Here is an 18,352-nt window from a genome sequence, read left to right as displayed (position 1 = left end):
TAGTCTCTAAGGTGCCACAAGGACTCCTCCTTATTTTTGCTGATATGGACTAACACAGCTACCGCTGGTTTCAGAGTAACAGCCGTGTTAGTCTGTATTCGCAAAAAGAAAAGGAGTACTTGTGGCACCTTAGAGACTAACCAATTTATCTGAGCTCAAATAAATTGGTTAGTCTCTAAGGTGCCACAAGTACTCCTTTTCTTTTTACAGCTACCACTCTGAAACCTTAAAGAGGAAACAGGCTGCAGCTAGCAGTACAGGGTTTTGCTTTTATAATATAGAACTAGTGGGCAAACATAGAGACCTCAATGTGTTATTTTATTAAAAATCTGATTATTTTAAACCAATCTCATGGAAGGGCGGGGCTAGGGGGTGCGCTTGACTCATGAGTTGTGAACATTTGGAGTTGGGAGTCGTGATCTGGGTTCTGCCATCATCACAAGCCAGCAGAGCCTAGTTATTGGAAACCACTAGCCTCAAAGACAACCAAAAGGTGACAGCCTCAGAGAGAGTGTGTAACCAGACTGGATGAGATATTTTGACTGAGTAACTCAAACAGTCACCACCACTGTTTCCTCTGTGGTATTCCCGCCAGTATTTAAAGCTACTCTTCTTTGGCAGAACAGTAGTACTAAAGACTTTTTCCCTGGGCAGATCCTCCCCAGCTATGCAGCTGCCCCATGGGTGTAAAGGAGTGCAATCTGTCAATTGGTCATCCAGTATATAATAGTCATGGGAGATGTATGACAGTAATTAAAGATACAATCCTGAATTCCTTGCACACTCAGAATTCCCACTGAGTTTTGCAAGGGAGCATTGCTATGGCAAGCAGCTGATCCCTGGCTCCATTCCTCCCTGCTCTGGCTCCAAATACCCGTGCATGGAGAATAGAGGAGCTTCCATGTAGCTCCAGGGAGGTGGAGAGCATGACATGGAACTGGCATTTCTCCCTTCTCAGCCCGCTCCCAGTGGATTCTGATTGTCTGTATTCTACTTAGCTTGCATTAGTGGAGGGAATGTGGCCCTTAAGCAGAGACTGCCCACTGTAGAGTAGTTTTGTAATGTTTACAGAGACCTTGCTAGTTACTAAACACTGCAAGTGAAAATTGGACTGTGAGCTCATTTGAAGGCTTTCAAAAACAGCTTAACATTTACTGTGTGTGGAACATTATTTATGCCTCTACTGATGGGATAGTTTATTCAAATGTGTATTGATTCATGGAGGAATGGAGCCAATACAGCAAATACAGTACAGTACTGTGTTAAACATAAACTGCTAAGACATAAAGGGAAAGCAACTTTTTTATTCTGCACAGTAAAGTTTCAAAGCAGTATTATTAAGTCAATGGTAAATTTTGAAAACAACGTTTTGTTACAAACATTTCAGAGTTACAAACAACCTCCATTCCAGAGGTGTTCGAAACTCTGAGGTTCTACTGTAATTCACTCTGCCATATAAACACTTTTTAATTTTGTTTCCATCTATTTTTCTTCTTGTTGCTTTTCTTCAGTAAGGATCTTGCTCTGAAAAGAATAAAACAGAAAGTGAAGGAAGCAATCCTCATTAGGGCACAACATATTTTCTATCACTTCACAGCACACTTCTCAATCACACACAATCACAGCTTTCAGAGTAGCAGCCGTGTTAGTCTGTATTCGCAAAAAGAAAAGGAGTACTTGTGCCACAAGTACTCCTTTTCTAATCACAGCTTTGTGCACCATGCAAACTCCATGGATTCATTCATGACATTCCCTAACATCTCCAATGCCCCTAAAGCAAAACCATACACCTATCTTAGAACTCAGATACCATCATAAGGATTGCCATATTGGATCGGACCAGTGGTCCACCTCCCCCAGTATCCCATTTTCCCACAGTGGCCAGAGCCAAATGCCTCAGATGGAATCAACAGAACAGGGCAATTAGCAAGTGATCCTTCCGCTGTCATCCAGTCCCAGCTTCTCCCAGTCAGAGCATACGGTTGCATCCCTGACCAGCTTGACTAATAACCATTGATGAACCTATCCTCCATTAACTTATGTAATTTTTTTTTGAACCCAATTATAGTTTTAGCCTTCACAACATCCCCTGTCAACGAGCTCCATGCGCTGACTGTAGATTATGTGAAGAAGTACTTCCTTCAAATACTTCCAGTTAAATACAAAATCAGCAACATTCTTTCTTTGTTATATATCCCGCTTGCCAAAAAATATTAGTGATTTGTAGTTAAAAATGGGGCATTCCCAGTGTTTAGCTTAATGGTGCCAAAATTGGTCATCACTTGTAAAAACATGGATTAAGGAGGTAGCTCCACAAATAAATTCATGGCATCCTGAAGCGGAGATCTACAGATGAATGAGTCCTAAACCTTTTCTTAAAGGTTATGATCAAACCTATATTTTCTTCCAGCTAAGGACCATAACCATAAGGGGGAATTAAAGGCAATTCAGGAACTGAGCCTGCAAACGCTTATGCATGTGCTTAAGTATAGCCACATGAGTTAGTTGCATTTTATTATTAAAGTTAAGCATGTATGTAAGTGTTTGCAGGATTGAGGCCTACACCTTGGGATCCCATGGAAGCAGACCAGCTGCTTCAGGACCAGTGTACAGCGTAGCTGAAGTTGACGTACTTAGACCTACTCATCACGGTGTCTTCACTATGGTGAGTCGACAGCTGCCGCTCCCCCATCAACTCTGCCTGTGTCTCTCGTGGCGCTGGAGTACAGGAGTCGATGGGAGAGAGCTCAGGGGTTGATTTATCACGTCTAGACTAGACACGATAAATCGACACCCTCCCCCCCACCGCATTGATGGCTGCCTGCCGATCCGTCGGGTAGTATAGACGTACCCTGATTCTAACAAAAGATAGCAGGAGTTGACAGGAAATTTAAGCAGAGCTATTAAGGGCAATAGGGTGAGAAACCTTCACCAACTGGACTTTGAGATTGGGAAAACAATATCTTAATTCTTGTGATTTAAATTTAAAAAAGCATTGAGAGGTTTCATTAGGTTTCTATAAATTAGATTAAAAAATAGTTACAGTTTATATCTGTATAGGAAAATGTGTTCAATTAATTTGAAATTATTTTACTTGTATCTATTTTAGAACTATTGGTAACTTTGGCAACTGTAAAATATCTGGTTAAACTTCCTGACAATTTGAAATCACATTTTCAGGTAAAATTATTTCAATATAAAGCTGTGAAGATGAAAGTATGATTTAAGGAAAGGTAAAATGATTCTGCAATTAATAAAATGAAAAATTAAACAGAAAATTATGTGTAATTGTCATTAAAATAGATATTGGCAAGTATTTTTATCATTTGAATTTGATTTTATGTTCTCCATTATTTGCAGTTCCTTTTAATAGCTTAAAATTGTTATAAGTTCCTATATAATAGCCTGTCATAAATATAAAGGGAAGGGTAACCACCTTTCTGTATACAGTGCTGTAAAATCCCTTCTGACCAGAGGCAAAACCCTTTCACCTGTAAAGGGTTAAGAAGCTAATGTAGCCTAGCTGGCACCTGACCCAAAATGACCAATAAGCAGACAAGATACTTTCAAATCTGGAGGGAGGGGAACAAAGGGTTGGTCTGTCTGTGTGATGCTTTTGCCGGGAACAGATCAGGAATGCAGCCTTCCAACTCCTGTTAAGTTAGTAAGTAACCTGGCTAGAAATGTGTTAGATTTCCTTTTGTTTAATGGCAGGTAAAATAAGCTGTGCTGGATGGAATGTATATTCCTGTTTTTGTGTCTTTTTGTAACTTAAGGTTTTGCCTAGAGGGGTTCTCTTTGTTCTGAATCTGATTACCCTGTAAGGTATTTACCATCCTGATTTTACAAAGGTGATTTTTTTTCCTTTTCTTTAATTAAAATTCTTCTTTTAAGAACCTGATTTGATTTTTTCATTGTTCTTAAGATTCAAGGGTTTGGGTCTGTGTTCACCTGTACCAATTGGTGAGGATTCTTATCAAGTCTTCCCCAGGAAAGGGGGTGTAGGGTTTGGGGGGATATTTTGGGGGAAGATGTCTCCAAATGGTCTCTTTCCCTGTTCTTTGTTTAAAACACTTGGTGGTGGCAGCATACTGTTCAAGGACAAGGCAAAGTTTGTACCTTGGGGAAGTTTTTAACCTAAGCTAGTAAGAATAAGCTTAGGGGGTCTTTCATGCAGGTCCCCACATCTGTACCCGAGAGTTCAGAGTGGGGAAGGAACCTTGACATAGGCTCAGTGGTGAGCTGGAGCCAGTTAGCACCAGTTTGCTGGAACCGGTTTTTAAATTTAGAAGCCCGTGCCAAAAATGGTGCCTTAGGCCCCAGCTCACCTCCACTCCACCTCCGCCCCTGAACGCACCGCCCCGCTCTGCTTCTCTGCCCCCCTGGCTTCCCGCGAATCAGCTGTTCACGCGGGAAGCCGGGGAGGGCTGAGAAGCAGGCGGCGGCTTCGCGCTGAGGCTCAAGGAGGCGGAGCAGAGATGAGCTGGGGCAGGGGGGTTGCGAGGAGGGCCATCCGCGCCACAGCAGATAACCCGGGAGACGCACAGGGGAGCCGCTCCCCGCCCCAGCTCACCTCTGCCTCCCTGGGCCTGAACACGAAGCCACCACCTGCTTCTCAGCCCTCCCCAGCTTCCCGCGTGAACAGCTGATTCACGGGAAGCTGCGGGGGGTGGGCCTTCAGGGGAGGAGGCAGAGCAGAGATGAGCTGGGGCCAGGTGCGGGGTGGGGAGTTGCCAGTGGGGGCAGCTACCAAATTTTCCCCTTGGGGGCTCCAGCCCTGGAGCACCCACGGAGTCGGTGCATAAGGCACCACTTTTGATGTGATCAGTGGGGGGAACGGTCGCTCCCCCCGTTTCCCCCCCCAGCAGCCAGAGGGACCTGCCGGAAGCTTCCCGGGAGCTGCCCCAGGTAAGCACTGCCGGGACTCCCCACCTCGCCCCCCAGCAGGTCCCTCTGGCTCTTAGGGGCGGGCTGGGCACCCACTACTGTGGCCCATGAGACCCTCCTGCCTGGTTCTGAGGGCGGTCAGGGGACAGGGGAGGGGGGCGTCAAGGAACATGGGGGATTGGATGGGGCAGGAGTCCCAGCGGTCGGGGCACGACCCCCTCATGGGATGAGGAGGGAACCGATTGTTAAGATTTTGGCAACTCATCACTGCATAGGCTGATTTTAAAACATCTTCTAAATCCTGCCAAGTTTTTTAAAACTTATTATGAAAAAGTACATGCTGCCAAAATTGATCATTTTTATATTATTTGATAAAGTTATTATGTAAAAGAATAAAAACCAGAGAAAATTAGAAAGTGAAAAAAATGTAAAGTACTTCTCTTTAAACATTAGAAAAGGACTACGCTCAGATAGCTATGCAGCTTAATTTTATTTCAAATCAATGCTGAGTAGTTAACCTCAATTTTATTAAAAGTCTTTAAATATTCTGTAGAGACACTTTCAATTCCATGTACATTGAGTTCTGCATTGATAGCTTTTGGGTCTAATGCTGCAGTTTGTAGCTTAGCCAAAACGCCCGCTGTCATCAATGGAAGTATTGTCTAAAAGATCTACAGGATTGGGTTTTGTTTTTTTTGTTTTGTTTTTTTTTTAGATATCAAGCATCTTGAAAAACAGAGCTCTCACTGTCCAGCAGGAATCACCTTGCTTTTTTTTTGTTTGTTTGTTTGTTTTTTGAGGCACTATACAAACTAACACATTCAGAACCACACCCAGCTCCCTCCTCACCCCCTTTCCGGCTACCTCCCAACTTTCCGCAACCTCATTCCACTCCCTAAAACTGTGAGATTATGTAGGTTTTGGTGTTTGATTTTCAACTACTAGTGCCATAAAAGTTCAGCTTTCCAAACGGAAGATGGAAAGTCACTAAGGAATTCAGTCTCTTCTGTGGGTTGCTGTCACCAGAGTCTTAAAGAACCCATGTACAGGAATCAAGGATAGTGCTCTATCTAGCAGGTTGACTGTAAATCAGGAATGGGGCCAGTGGTAGAGCAAAAATACAATGGCATACATTCCATAGGCCTAAAGCTCCCGCCACCGTTTTGTTATTAAAAGTATTTGTCAACACAACAACATATAGGCTAAGCTGTAATGAATCTAACACATTTAGCGCAGTTAGTAGTAATTTGTATGGCAATAGCACCTAGAGGCCTAAGTCATGAGTCAAGACAATTGTGCTAAACACTATAGACATACACACACATCATAAAAACAAGTCCCTGCCGCCAAGGAGTTTGCAGTCTCAGCATATGACAACAGGGAGGAGGAGGAGGAGAGCACAAAGTAACAGTAAAATTACACTCAGGAAAAGCAGTAGTGTCAGCCCACCAAAGGTACATTTAAGTCAATGGGAATTTTTCTATTGATTTCAATGGGCTTTGGATCACATCTCGCCATTTTTGAGTGCTGTGTGGCTTTGCATGCATTGTGCAGTGTGGATTTATCAAAAACAGAGAGACAGCAAAAGGCTCTGCATCTCTTCTAAATTAATCCTTCCACCAAGTTAGTGTTTGCACTCTTTAACATATTGTTATTATATTTTCTGTGATTATGTTAATAATACTAGCCATACAAAAAGCTTTTGATTGCCTGCAGTGGAAATTACTTTAGAAAATATTAAGAGGAAATTGTTTGATTTATGTTATATTAATTTGTTAAAACAAAATATGACATTTCTACTCTAGTGCAAACCAGGACATTAAACCTGCAACAATTTGGGGTTAGATCCTAGCCCAATTGAAGTCCATGACCAAACTTCCGTTGACTTCAGTGTGGCCAGATTTCTCCCTTGATGTTTCATTTTATACATTGTGAGTACTGAACTAGTCCCATTGAAGTAAGGGGACTACTCACAGTGCATATAGATTTGTGTAAAGGATCTAAAATGCAAACACAAATAGTTTCAGGTACAAAAAGTTGATACTCAGCTAAAGTCAATCTGAAGATATATCCCATAGCGTGCATTAACTTTTTTAAAAGTATGCTCAAAAAAAGTGGTAAAACCGGCTATATGCTTATACAGGAAAATTAAGAAAAATTACCACTGATGTGAAATTGCTAGAAATAACAATGACCGTAGCTGTTCCAACTCCCATGGGAGCAGATTAATCTCTGTCATAACTCTTTTGCCTTCAGAGGAACTACACTAAACTAGGGATGAATTTGGCCTACTATGCCAGCAAATAATACAAATTATAAAGCTAATTTGTGCAGTGAAAGGCACTGAGGCAGAGCACTGACATGGGGAAAGAAATTAAAAACAATGTTTTATTATGTTACATTATTTAGACCTTTAAAATGCTATTATAAATCATGAGAAACATATTTTGTTCTCCTGGCTCAATACTGTTTTACAGGGACATTCAGAAGCATGTGGAGCATACAGGAAGGAGAGAGATCAGAAAAAGTCTTGGGCGAATAAATTCTCATGGATGGGCACGCTTTTAAATACAAAGGCAGCACAGACAATTTCACCACATAAAGAGCATGGGGCAAATACTGTGCTTTCCCACTGTGGTCAAGGGAGAGGACAGGGACTGGGAACCTTGGAGTGGGTGTTTGCAGGCTAGGCGTACAGAGAGCGAAAGAACACATCATCCCCCTCCAATCCTAGGAAGGTTGTCTGGAAGAGATCATATAACAACTGGCTGTTATCTTTTCCCAGGGTCTCTGAAAGCAGCTGTGGCACTTTCTTGGTAGCATGGCTCCAATGGAATAGCACTGTCAGGAAGCAAGAGACAGAAGGGGTACCAGGAACCAGGGTTGGTGCAGAGGCATGGGAACTTGTTTTAAAGGCCCTAACCCATCTTGGATGCCAGAGATCTGCACGGTTTCCTAGGGATCCTGCCAAACTCAGGGGCAGGCCCCTTAGCCTTTTCTACACTTCCCAATGAAACAGCATGTGGAGATTCTTGCCAGGGGATCTCTGTAGAGATTTTGTCCTGCAGGAAGATAATGATACAGGTAAAGGATTTATTTCCTTACTTTTGACCTTAAAGTTTCTTTAAAGAAAACCCCAAACCTCCCTTTCTTAAAAGAGAGAGAGAGATATTTTTGTTAATCTTTCAGGTGTCATATAAGGTATGAAGTTTTAAAGGGACAATTTCATGTCTGGTATTTATTGAGAATAAGAATATCTTTTTACATAGGTCATTGTATTTCTCCGATTCGATATTCTACATAGACTTTACCTTATTTTCTTTCTGGTCTTGCCTCCAACCCAGGCTTCATGCTTCCTTACAATAAATTGGAAGAGAGACTGGCTTGAGTGGCATTAGATTACCCAGCAACAACAACAAACAAAACAAAAATCAAGGGTTTTTTTTTTTTTTTTTTTTTTAAAAACACACACACCCCCCCCTTCCAAATAAGTCTACATATGGAAATTAACCTATTTGTGAACAGTACTAAGAGGTATTTGATGACAAAGGACACAATTTCCATTAAATTAAAAAGTTATTAATTATTTTATCAGAAAAAGGAAACATAATAAAAATTAAAAATATCCTGTTACCTCATTCATTACACAGTGCATAGGTTTACCTTACATGTGTACAAAGTAAAATAAGATAATGTGTATTAAACAGAAAACCTGGTCCCTATATGTCATTACTTTCACCTTACAAATCTGTATGTATAAATCTATACACCTGTTTATCTGGCTCTAAATAGAATCAATTCCTGTTTAAAACTGAAATCTCCTCTTATTTCTTGCAAATTTATATACACACATTTAAAGGGTGCCTGTTTTAAATCGAGCTGCATCACTCCACCTAAGTAGCCAAAATTGGCCAATCAAAAATTAACCTGACAGGGTTTAGCACTCTCCTCATCTCCCCAAAAATATCATTGCTCACACAGAACCCCCTCAACTGTGTTTTCATATTTTACTGTAATGTTGATTTTTGCTATTTTATTGTGCTGCGGGGTGGTTCTCCATGTGGACTGCAAACATGCACATACTTAATTTTACACATTGCAGGCTGTCCCATAGACTTCAATAGTACTACTCACAACGTTAGCACATACATAAGTCTTTGCAGGATTGGGCCTTTATTGCTGTCAGGGTATCTATAGCTCTTATTTTGTTTGTGAGGTTGGTCTTTTAAAAAGGTTATTTTGGACTAAAGTTAGTGAGCAAGTTCCAAAACCAAACCCAAGTCCCTTACATGGAAAATAGGGGGGCTGACTGGCCCCTGGAGGAGTCAGGCACACAGCCTAACTGACAGGCTCCACTAAGGAGAATGAGCAAACCCAGTGAGACCCAAGAATCCCTTACTGTCAACTGGCAAGAGGGTTACAGTAATATCTTGATTCTAATACCTACATTCTGGTTCACCAAAAATCTCATGTGAGGTCTTAAAAGCTGCAGCCACAGTGGTTGTTAATATTCTTGTGAAATGTATGTATGGGATCCTAGTGAAATATCTTTCCATATGGCAACTTGATTCATTCCCTTAAGGTGAATGTATTAAAAAAACACCACTGAAGGAGATTTAAGTTTTTACCTTTATTAAAGATGTTTACAATAATTACTTCTCAATAGCATACTTTATGCTGTTGTTCATCCAGAAAGGCAACTGAAAGGTTTGCTGTTAGATAAAGTTTTACATATGTATCCATGTGTCAAAGGTTACAATGATAATAGGCTTGAAGTGCAAAGCAAAAAAGCAATTATCAGGCAAGGACCACTGCGGTCCCTGACCCTGATAGGTCTCAAAAAGTAACTGTAATAGTAATTGAGCAGATCTGTTTGCACTGTGGTCCCACAGGGATCAGTTCTTGGGTCTGTGCTGTTTAACATCTTTATTAATGACCCGGAAGCAGTGCTTAATTTGTAATGAAAGAGGTGCTGGGACTCAAGCAATTAGGTGCCATGGCCAGGGGCGGTGAGTTATAGGGGGCAATGGTGCCCGTGCTTCAGCAAATTTAGGGCCCGGGGGCCCGGCTCCACCAATGTTCTGGGCCTCACACCCCATGTGCATCCCCTGGAGTGTCCCCCGACGGCTGCCCCCTGTGCACATCCCCCAGAGCATCCCTGCCTGTGCCCTGGGCAGCAGGTGGCTGCCCTGCCGCTCTGCATTGCATTCCCTCGCCAGCAGCTGCCAGCTACAAAAGGGAGCAGTGCCAGTGGCAGGCTGCGGTGGCAGCGCAGCTGCCTGCAGAGGGAGGAGGCGCACATGTGATGGCAGCTCCCCCCCGGCCCCCCATCACAGATGGGATGAGGGGGCTTCCTGGACCTGAGAGGGGCCTGGCCCCTAGGAGCATGTGCAGTGACGGTGCCGGGTGAGTGTGCTGCTGGGGGGGGAGGGGGCTGGGGCCAGAGAGGAGGACTCCCCTGCCTGCACCCCAACCCTCAGCCCAAGCCCTGAGCCCCATCCTGTGCTATGAACCCCGCATCCCCTGCCCCACCCTGCAGCCTTCACCCCCACACCCAAACCCTCTGCCCTAGCCCTGAGCCCCCTCCCAAACCCCTCATCCTCAGCCCCAGCCAGAGCCCTCACCCCCCCACCAACCCTCTGCCCTAGCCCTGAGCCCCCCCACACCTCAAACCCCTCACCCCCAACCAGAGCCCTCACCCCCCACACCCCAACCCTCTGCCCTAGCCCTTAGTCCCCTTCCCCACCCCAAACCCCTCATCCCAGCCCCACCCCAGAGCCCTCACCCCAGCCAGAGCCCTCACCCCCCACATTGTGCAATATAGGGAAACTGTTAAATGCTTACTGTTTCCAGTCCATTTTTACATATATATATATATATAATCAGCTTACAAAGCAGGGGTGTGGGGGTGGGGGGGGGTAGGACTTGGACCCATTCTGGGCACCACCAAAAATTATACAAACCTGCTGCCCCTGGCCATGGGTCAAGCAACTTTTTTACTTTCATAACTGATGCAACAAGCCCAGAGGTGCTGGGGCTATGAACTGCTAAGCCTAGGGGTGCTGAGGCTCAGCCCTGGCACGTTCTAGCACAAATTAATCCCTGCCTGGAAGAAAAAAAAGTCCTCACTGATAAAGTTTGCAGATGACACACAAATTGGGGGAGTGTTTAAAAAAAGAAGAGGAGAGATCACTGATTCAGAACGATCTAGATCAGTGGTTCTCAAAGCCAGTCCGCCATTTGTTTAGGGAAAGCCCCTGGAGTGCCGGACCGGTTTGTTTACCTGCCGCGTTCACAGGTTCGGCTGATCGCGGCTCCCACTGGCTGTGGTTCGCCGCTCCAGGCCAATGGGGGCTGCAGGAAGGGCGGCCAGCACACCCTTTGACCCGCGCCACTTCCCTTCTAAAAATCTTCTCTGGCAATTATTTTGTTGAAGTTTTATGGCCTGTGTTAGACAGGGGTTCAAATTAGATGACCACAATAGTCCCTTCTGGCCTTAGAATATATGAATCCTGAAATAATGAGAGTATTGCCTTTTAGCAGGAGCATGGGCAAAGAAAGGAGCATGTATCTAATTATTTGCATTGCAGTTGCACCTGGAAGTCCCAGCCCCTTTGTACTAGGCACTGCAGGCATATGTAACAACGAGATAGTTCCTGCCCAACAAGCACACATCCAGGCCGTAATTGCATGCTGAGGTTCACACCTTTTCTTTCAGACATGTCCATTCTTTGCCCATAAATTGTCCCTTTTTAATTTGCACTCTTGGAAGTAAGGAGAGGAAATACAAAGAAAGGACATGAGACTGCCATTCGATTCAGGGACCTAATTGTACCCAGCGCTTAGTGTTTGCTCCACCGTGTGTATGCTCCAGTCACACTTGCAGTGGAGTGTAACTTTACTTCTAGAAGTAAATATAAAATCTCCAAATCTTAGGCCTGAAAGCAATTTCCAGGCATTGGAATTTTAAGGTCCTATTGCCCAGGTCCTTGTACAGAAGCCTTCCACCTCCACAATCTATAAAAGGGCCAGCAACAATCACAGTTCCTTCGCTGGAGGGGGTACAAGGACTGCTCCCTCCATGCTTCCCTCGCCCTCAGGGATTCAGAGCAGGCTGAGAGCAGTAGGGACACAGACTGCACTGTACCAAAGAGTAGTACAGCCAGTGCACCCACGCTGCACACTGGGGACTTTGAAGGGAAGGACTCTGTTAGCGCCACTGGGGCAATGCAGCTGTGCACCATCCCCTACTTTCTCCTAAGGCACATGCTGGTCTCGACTGATCAGGTACTTCTTAGAAGATAATTTAGGGGGTGAATGCGTTATGGGCATAAGCCAGTTGCTGCTGAAGTCAATGGGAGTTTTCCCATTCATTTCAATGTAATCAGGCGTTAATGTTTCTTGGGTGAAAACAGGGATGAGGATGAAATATTTATTTCGATTCCCAAGTCAGGTTTCCATCCATGAATAGCAGACTTCAAAAATTTCCTAATCTGTTATGCAACAGTTGTGTTTAGCTCAGGTTCATTGTCAGTTATGCTCTCCTGCTTTCATGATGGAGTCACTGTCATATTGATTTGCTTGCAGCTAAAGCACATCACCTGGGGAAATGGAAAAGATTTAGCTCTTCATTTATTTCCATCTCTCTGGTGAAAGTCCCATCTCTGCTCTGGTCCCTGTATGCAGGGTAAAAAGGCATAAAAGAGAACTAAAAGCCTCATACAAGGCTATAAGGAAGGTATTGTGGAAGCACTGTGAAAGATAGCCATAAGACTGCCTTTGGTAAATCCTCCCAAGCTCTGACCAAGGGGATGTGCCTCTTATGGGCACAGCATAGAATACCCCTGGCGTCTAAGGGCCTGATCCTGCAAGGTCTGCGCCTCCTGAGAGGTGCTGAACACTCCAAATTCCCAGTTAATTCAGTGGGAGTTAACAGTAGTCATCTCCTTGCATGAAGCATTCAGCAATTTGCAGGATCATGTCCAGGTCTATCACTTGATAAGCAGGTGGGAATGTATATTTATTCTGAATGAGTACTTTTGATATTTGGTAGTTTCTTGACTGCATGTTAACATTTGTTTATAACCCACAGAACTCCTGACAGTTTAGATAATAGATTGTGAAGTTTGGAAGGTTCCATAAAGACAGTGGATGGGAAATGTTTGCTCCTGAGTTTTGGATCATTTACAAACATTTAAAATCTATAAGGCAATGTCAATGTAAACAATTAAAGCAATACATTGGGGAGTTCAACGCAGTTATGTGCCCAAATCTCACTGAAAATGTCCCATCTTCCATTTTTTAAGAAAAGTAGTATTAGTCAGAATCCCAGAGCCTTCCTATTGGAGGGAGTAAAGTTCAGCCTACCAGTGTTCTGGGGTGCTATACTTTAGTATACATGGTAATAAAATGTTCTATTCTTGTACAGAATAGAGCTTAGCTCCAAAATATTGTGTCCTAGCGACATAGATTGGTGATTTGACAGCAAAAAATATATATGAGAAAATGTCTGGTAAACAGAAAAAGCAGTTTAGTATCTTATTTGAATTTAGCAAGATAAAACTAGTAAAAGATCAGGCTCAATGTCATCTAAATCACAGTAATACTGAGAGAACTGAACATATTGGGCTATAAAATAAGTTTTAGTGCCATCACCACACAGATGTTATAATACACCGTGCTGACAAACAACTTGCCTTGAGCAATAGACATTTAATAGCAGAGGCTCAAAACAAAGCACTAAAGTAATCTAAATAGAACAGAAACAGCTTTTGAAATTATGTAGGCTGTGCTGAACGTGATGTCTGTCATGGAAAACTACTGGTTTAGGTTATAACAACAACCCTTCTGAGATTATGTTCAGGTAATGAATGGATTTAGGCAAGGCAGTGATATCTTCTGTGAAGAGTTCTCCTGCTATGTTAGTTTTGAAGAATAAACCAAAATTTTTGCCACAGATGCTCAAAAACCTTTAAACACCCTTTCAACCAGTGATGACATGAGCAAGGGATAAGCCAGGGAGAATTTAGACAGACATCGAGATTTAAGAGTAAAGCAAAGTATCCCATTTTTCAGAATGAATTAGAAGAACTGTATATAGTATGTTGGCTTTTTTAAAATGAATTAAAAATCATTGCAAGCATATAACAATTTCCTTAAATTTAGTATTCCAGAAACAGTATATAATCTGAGGCTCAGTTTGGTTTTAGATATGACTAGAGACTTTAAGGGGAGTGATGAGACATAGAAATGAACCTATTCCAGGCTGAGGGATTGTCTATCTCAGTAAATTTATAAATTAAAAATAAGGTAAAGAAAATATTGAAATACTGAAGCATAAGTGAAAAACCCGGAATCTCTTTAAAAAAAAAAAACAACCCAATAAATTTAACAAAAATCCTAGAGTCAAACATTGCTTAATAAGAAAAGTATAGAATGAATTGGAAATTAAATGATTAAGAGTTCCACGTTGGCCTATGTACAGAAGAGTGAGAACAAAGATTAAGAATGGGTTTTGGCAGGCAATTCAAAGTTCTTAGTCTTTCATTCATCTTGTGTGTACAATACCAGACACTTACACAGGAAAACTAGAAAGCAAAATAGCTCAGCTATTAAACAAATAGTAAAAAAAATTAAATATATTTTATACATTTATAGAGAGATTGTCATTAAGGATGTAAGTGCCATACAATAAAGCTGGTGCAAAATATTAATCTCAAACTAAAGATCCAAGCAGCCTAAACACACAGTCAAGTTGAACCAAAGAATCTGGTACAAAGCCCTCAAGCAAGCCAGCCCAAGGATTAATTCTGAGTTAATATAGGGCCTAATCCAGAAGGCTGCTGAGGGAAAGCTCCCAATGCCGAAGAATAGGGTGTTATTGCTTTGACTGATCATTTTAAAGCATTTATTTTGAGATGCATTCTACTTGTGTTAGGAATGGTAAAACAAACTGAAGAGTATTTATACAATGGGGACCTAATCACAGTTAGAGTCTCTGGGCACGACCATAATACAAATTGACAGTGCTCACGTCAAAGTTTTCATTAAATTATCATCCAGCTCTATGTTCAAAATGTTAAACTGTTCAAGATAAAAACGTGAAAACACTTAATTCCTATACACTACAGTCACAATCCCAAGAGACATTAAGGGCATGTCTACACTGGCAGAGTTACAGTGCCCAGAGTTACAGCGCCACTCAGAGAGCGCCGAAGGGAAACCGCTGTTGTGTGTTCACACTGTCAGCTGCCTGCGCAATAGCGTGTTCACACTTGCGGCACTTGCAGCGGTATTTGGAGCAGTGCACTCTGGGCAGCTATCCCACAGAGCACCTCTTCCTCTTCTGCTGCTAAGAGTTATGGGAAAACGGAGGGGGTCACAGGGCATTCTGGATCCTGTCCCAAAGCTCCGTGATGTATTACTTCGTATCCCAGCAATCCCTGTGCTTCCGTCTGCATTTGGCACCATCTTTCAACGGTTTGTGTACTGCGCGCTCTGTCTCTTCGGTCTGCAGGAATGGATCCTGAACTGTTGACCAGTTTGCTGCTCACTCAGACTAACATGTCACAAGTGGCAGTGGAGTTATTCCTTAAACTACAAAGACAAGAGGAGTGTGACATTGATCTCTCCATGGGTAGCAGCTACGACACAAGGTTGCTTGTGGCATTCACGGAGGGGCTGACCACAGTGGAACGCTGCTTTTGGGCTCAGGAAACAAGCACTGAGTTGAGGGATCACATTGTGATGCACGTCTGAGATGAGGAGCAGCGGCTGCAGAACTTTTGGAGGAGGAAAGCCACATTCATGGGACTGTGTGATGAGCTCGCCCCAGCCCTGTAGTGCATGGACAGGAGAATGACAGCTGCCCTGTCATTGGAGAAGAACATGGCAATTGCACTGTGGAAGCTGGCTACTCCAGACTGCTACCGATCAGTCGCTACTCAGTTTGGAGTGGGAAAGTTGACGGTTGGACTCGTGTTGACAGAAGCCTGCCGGGCCTTTAATCGCATCCTGCTCTGAAAGGCCATGACTCTGGGCAATGTGCGTGACATTGTGGATGGTTTTGCACAAATGGGCTTCCCTAACTGCGGGCGGCAATAGATGGCAGGCATATTCCAATTCTGGCACCAGACCACCTAGCACATTAATCAGAAGGTGTATTTCTCAATGGTTCTCCAGGCGCTTGTGGATCACCATGGGTTTTCACAGACATTAACGCAGGCTGCTCTGGAAAGGTGCATGATGCACACATCTTTCGGAACACTGGCCTGTTCAAGAAGCTGCAAGCAGGGACTTTCTTCCCGGACCAGAAGATCACCGTAGGGGAAGTCAAAATGCCCCTTGTGATCCTGGGAGACCCCGCCTATCCCTTAACGCCATGGCTTATGAAGCCATACATGGGGCAACTTGAGAGCAGCAAGAAGTGGTTAAACAGGCTGAGCAAGTGCAGAATGACTGAGTGTGCTTTTGGCTGCTTAAAAGCCCACTAGCACTGCCTCTATGGGAAGCTGGACCTGGCCAATGACAATATTCCTACGCTTATAGCTGCGTGCTGTATGCTCCATAGTATTTGTGAAGGGTGAAAACTTCACTCAGGGCTGGACCACAGAGGCTCAGCACCTAGAGGCTGAGTTTGAACAGCCAGAGACCAGGGCTATTAGAGGAGGTGGGGTCGCCACCGAGTAGCGCATCCACCTCTTTGTAGAACCGGCAGCTCGTGGGCGCAGCACCTGAGCAGCAGTTTGCCGCCTGCACTTCACGGTAGGCATTCCGCAGCTTCTTCACTTTGACCCTGCACTGCAATGTGTCATGGCCCCTTTCTGTCATGCATCGTGAAATCTGTCCATAGGTATCATAATTCCTACAGCTGGAGTGCAGCTGGGATTGGATAGCCTCCTCTCCCAAAATGCTGATGAGGTCCAGCAGCTTGGCATTGCTCCAAGCAGGGGATCACCTGTTGTGTGGAGCAGGCATGGCCACCTGGAAAGATGTGCTGAGACCACTGCACGCATCACCCAACAAACAGGAAGGGGACTTTCAAAATTCCAAAGGAATGTACGGGGTGGCAATGACAGTTGGTCATCTGAGGTCAGGGCAGTAGAGTTTAAACCAATGACCAGAGAGGTGAGAACAGGCATTGTGGGCCACCTCCCGGAGGCCAATCACAGCGCTGTAATCGAGCACGGTGTCTACACTGGCACTGTAAACCCAGCACAGAAAGCTCTATACCTCTTGTTGGAGTAGTTTTTTTTTTAAAAGCGCTGCACTGTGCAGTTTCTGCGCACTAAGTGGCTTGGCAGTGTGCACACCTCATAAGTTACCGTGCAGAAAGCTGCTTTACTGTGCAGAAATTTTCCAGTGTAGACAGGGCCTAAGATACAATAGTAGGGTAATACATATTATCATTTCTTGGGCCAGGAAAAAAGGACTATGGGCCAAATCCTGCAACTCTTACAATAGTAGTTCCATTGATGTCAATGGGTCTATTTACACAACTAGAGCATGATTTGGCTCTGTTAAAAAATGACCAATGTCATTTAAATCAAAGGGAAAGTAGCCACTAATGGCTTGATTTCAAAGGGGCTGAGCACCTGTAATTCCCATTGGCTTCAGGACACATGTGAGTGCTTAGAAGAAAAACAAAACAAAAACAGGCCATAAGTATTGCACCTACAACATTTGCATGTTGATTGCACCTGCAGCTGAACTTGGGTATTTACACCTCCAACTACCTTGTTGCAAGGGCAAATTAAGAGGTGGAAATACCCAGAATTTCACCCACAATTCAACTAAAAATACACCACTAAGTACTAATTTTTCCTTTCCTATTAAAGTAGTTATTGCTAGGAGTAGGGGGCTCAAACTCTAGCTTAGTTTAAAACAACTTTATGCTGAAATACACTTAACAATTCATTTTGATTGAAAAGTGCTGCTTTCTATGCAATGTAGCTAGCTAGATGAAGTGGGTGCCCTATAAATGTACCATGAATGAGTGATGCCTAAATCATTTACTCTGCTGAAAGATAAACTTATTTAGTAAACCTTCCCTAAGTTACTTTACATCAAAGATAAAAATCAAATAAAAATAGGGCAAGTTCTGGAGCCCTTATTCTTGATGTTCCTGTTAAAGTCAATGAGACTACTTATGTAAGTAAGATCAGGAGTTCATTGTGCTTAATTCCGGTGGTGTTGTTCCAATTAGGGAACTGCAATGACCATAACGAATAGGAGAAAAGGTGGGTGAGGTAATATCTTTTATTGGACCAACTTCTGTCAGTGAGAGAGACAAGCTTTTGAGCTTACACAGAGCTCTTCTTCAGGCCTGGGACAAACACAAACACTGCCTAGAAAAATGAATACGCTATCTGAAATTTCAGAAAGAGAACCATCCATTTGGTTTGGTTTTTTCAAGTGTTCCTAATAACAAACAGTAACTTACTAGTTCATTCTCTATTTTTGCCTA

At 43.3% G+C, this 18,352-nt stretch overlaps 1 long non-coding RNA gene across 1 annotated transcript in view; it reads right to left on the bottom strand.

Moving 5' to 3' along the window:
* Nucleotides 1-1,448: 1,448 nt before the first annotated feature.
* LOC141987333 (uncharacterized) overlaps nucleotides 1,449-18,352 on the bottom strand; it is a 26,414-nt gene continuing 9,510 nt past the window's right edge. The window contains exons 2-3 of the long non-coding RNA XR_012639499.1: nucleotides 8,199-8,243; nucleotides 1,449-1,524 (exon numbers count right to left, since the gene is read on the bottom strand). This is a non-coding gene — a long non-coding RNA (uncharacterized LOC141987333). The remainder of the gene's footprint in view (nucleotides 1,525-8,198; nucleotides 8,244-18,352) is intronic.

The sequence above is a fragment of the Natator depressus genome, chromosome 5 (assembly GCF_965152275.1).
Source record: "Natator depressus isolate rNatDep1 chromosome 5, rNatDep2.hap1, whole genome shotgun sequence".
NCBI lineage: Eukaryota > Metazoa > Chordata > Testudines > Cheloniidae > Natator > Natator depressus.
Note: the sequence above shows the minus strand (reverse complement) of the source record. Positions and strands in the feature narration are given on the sequence as shown.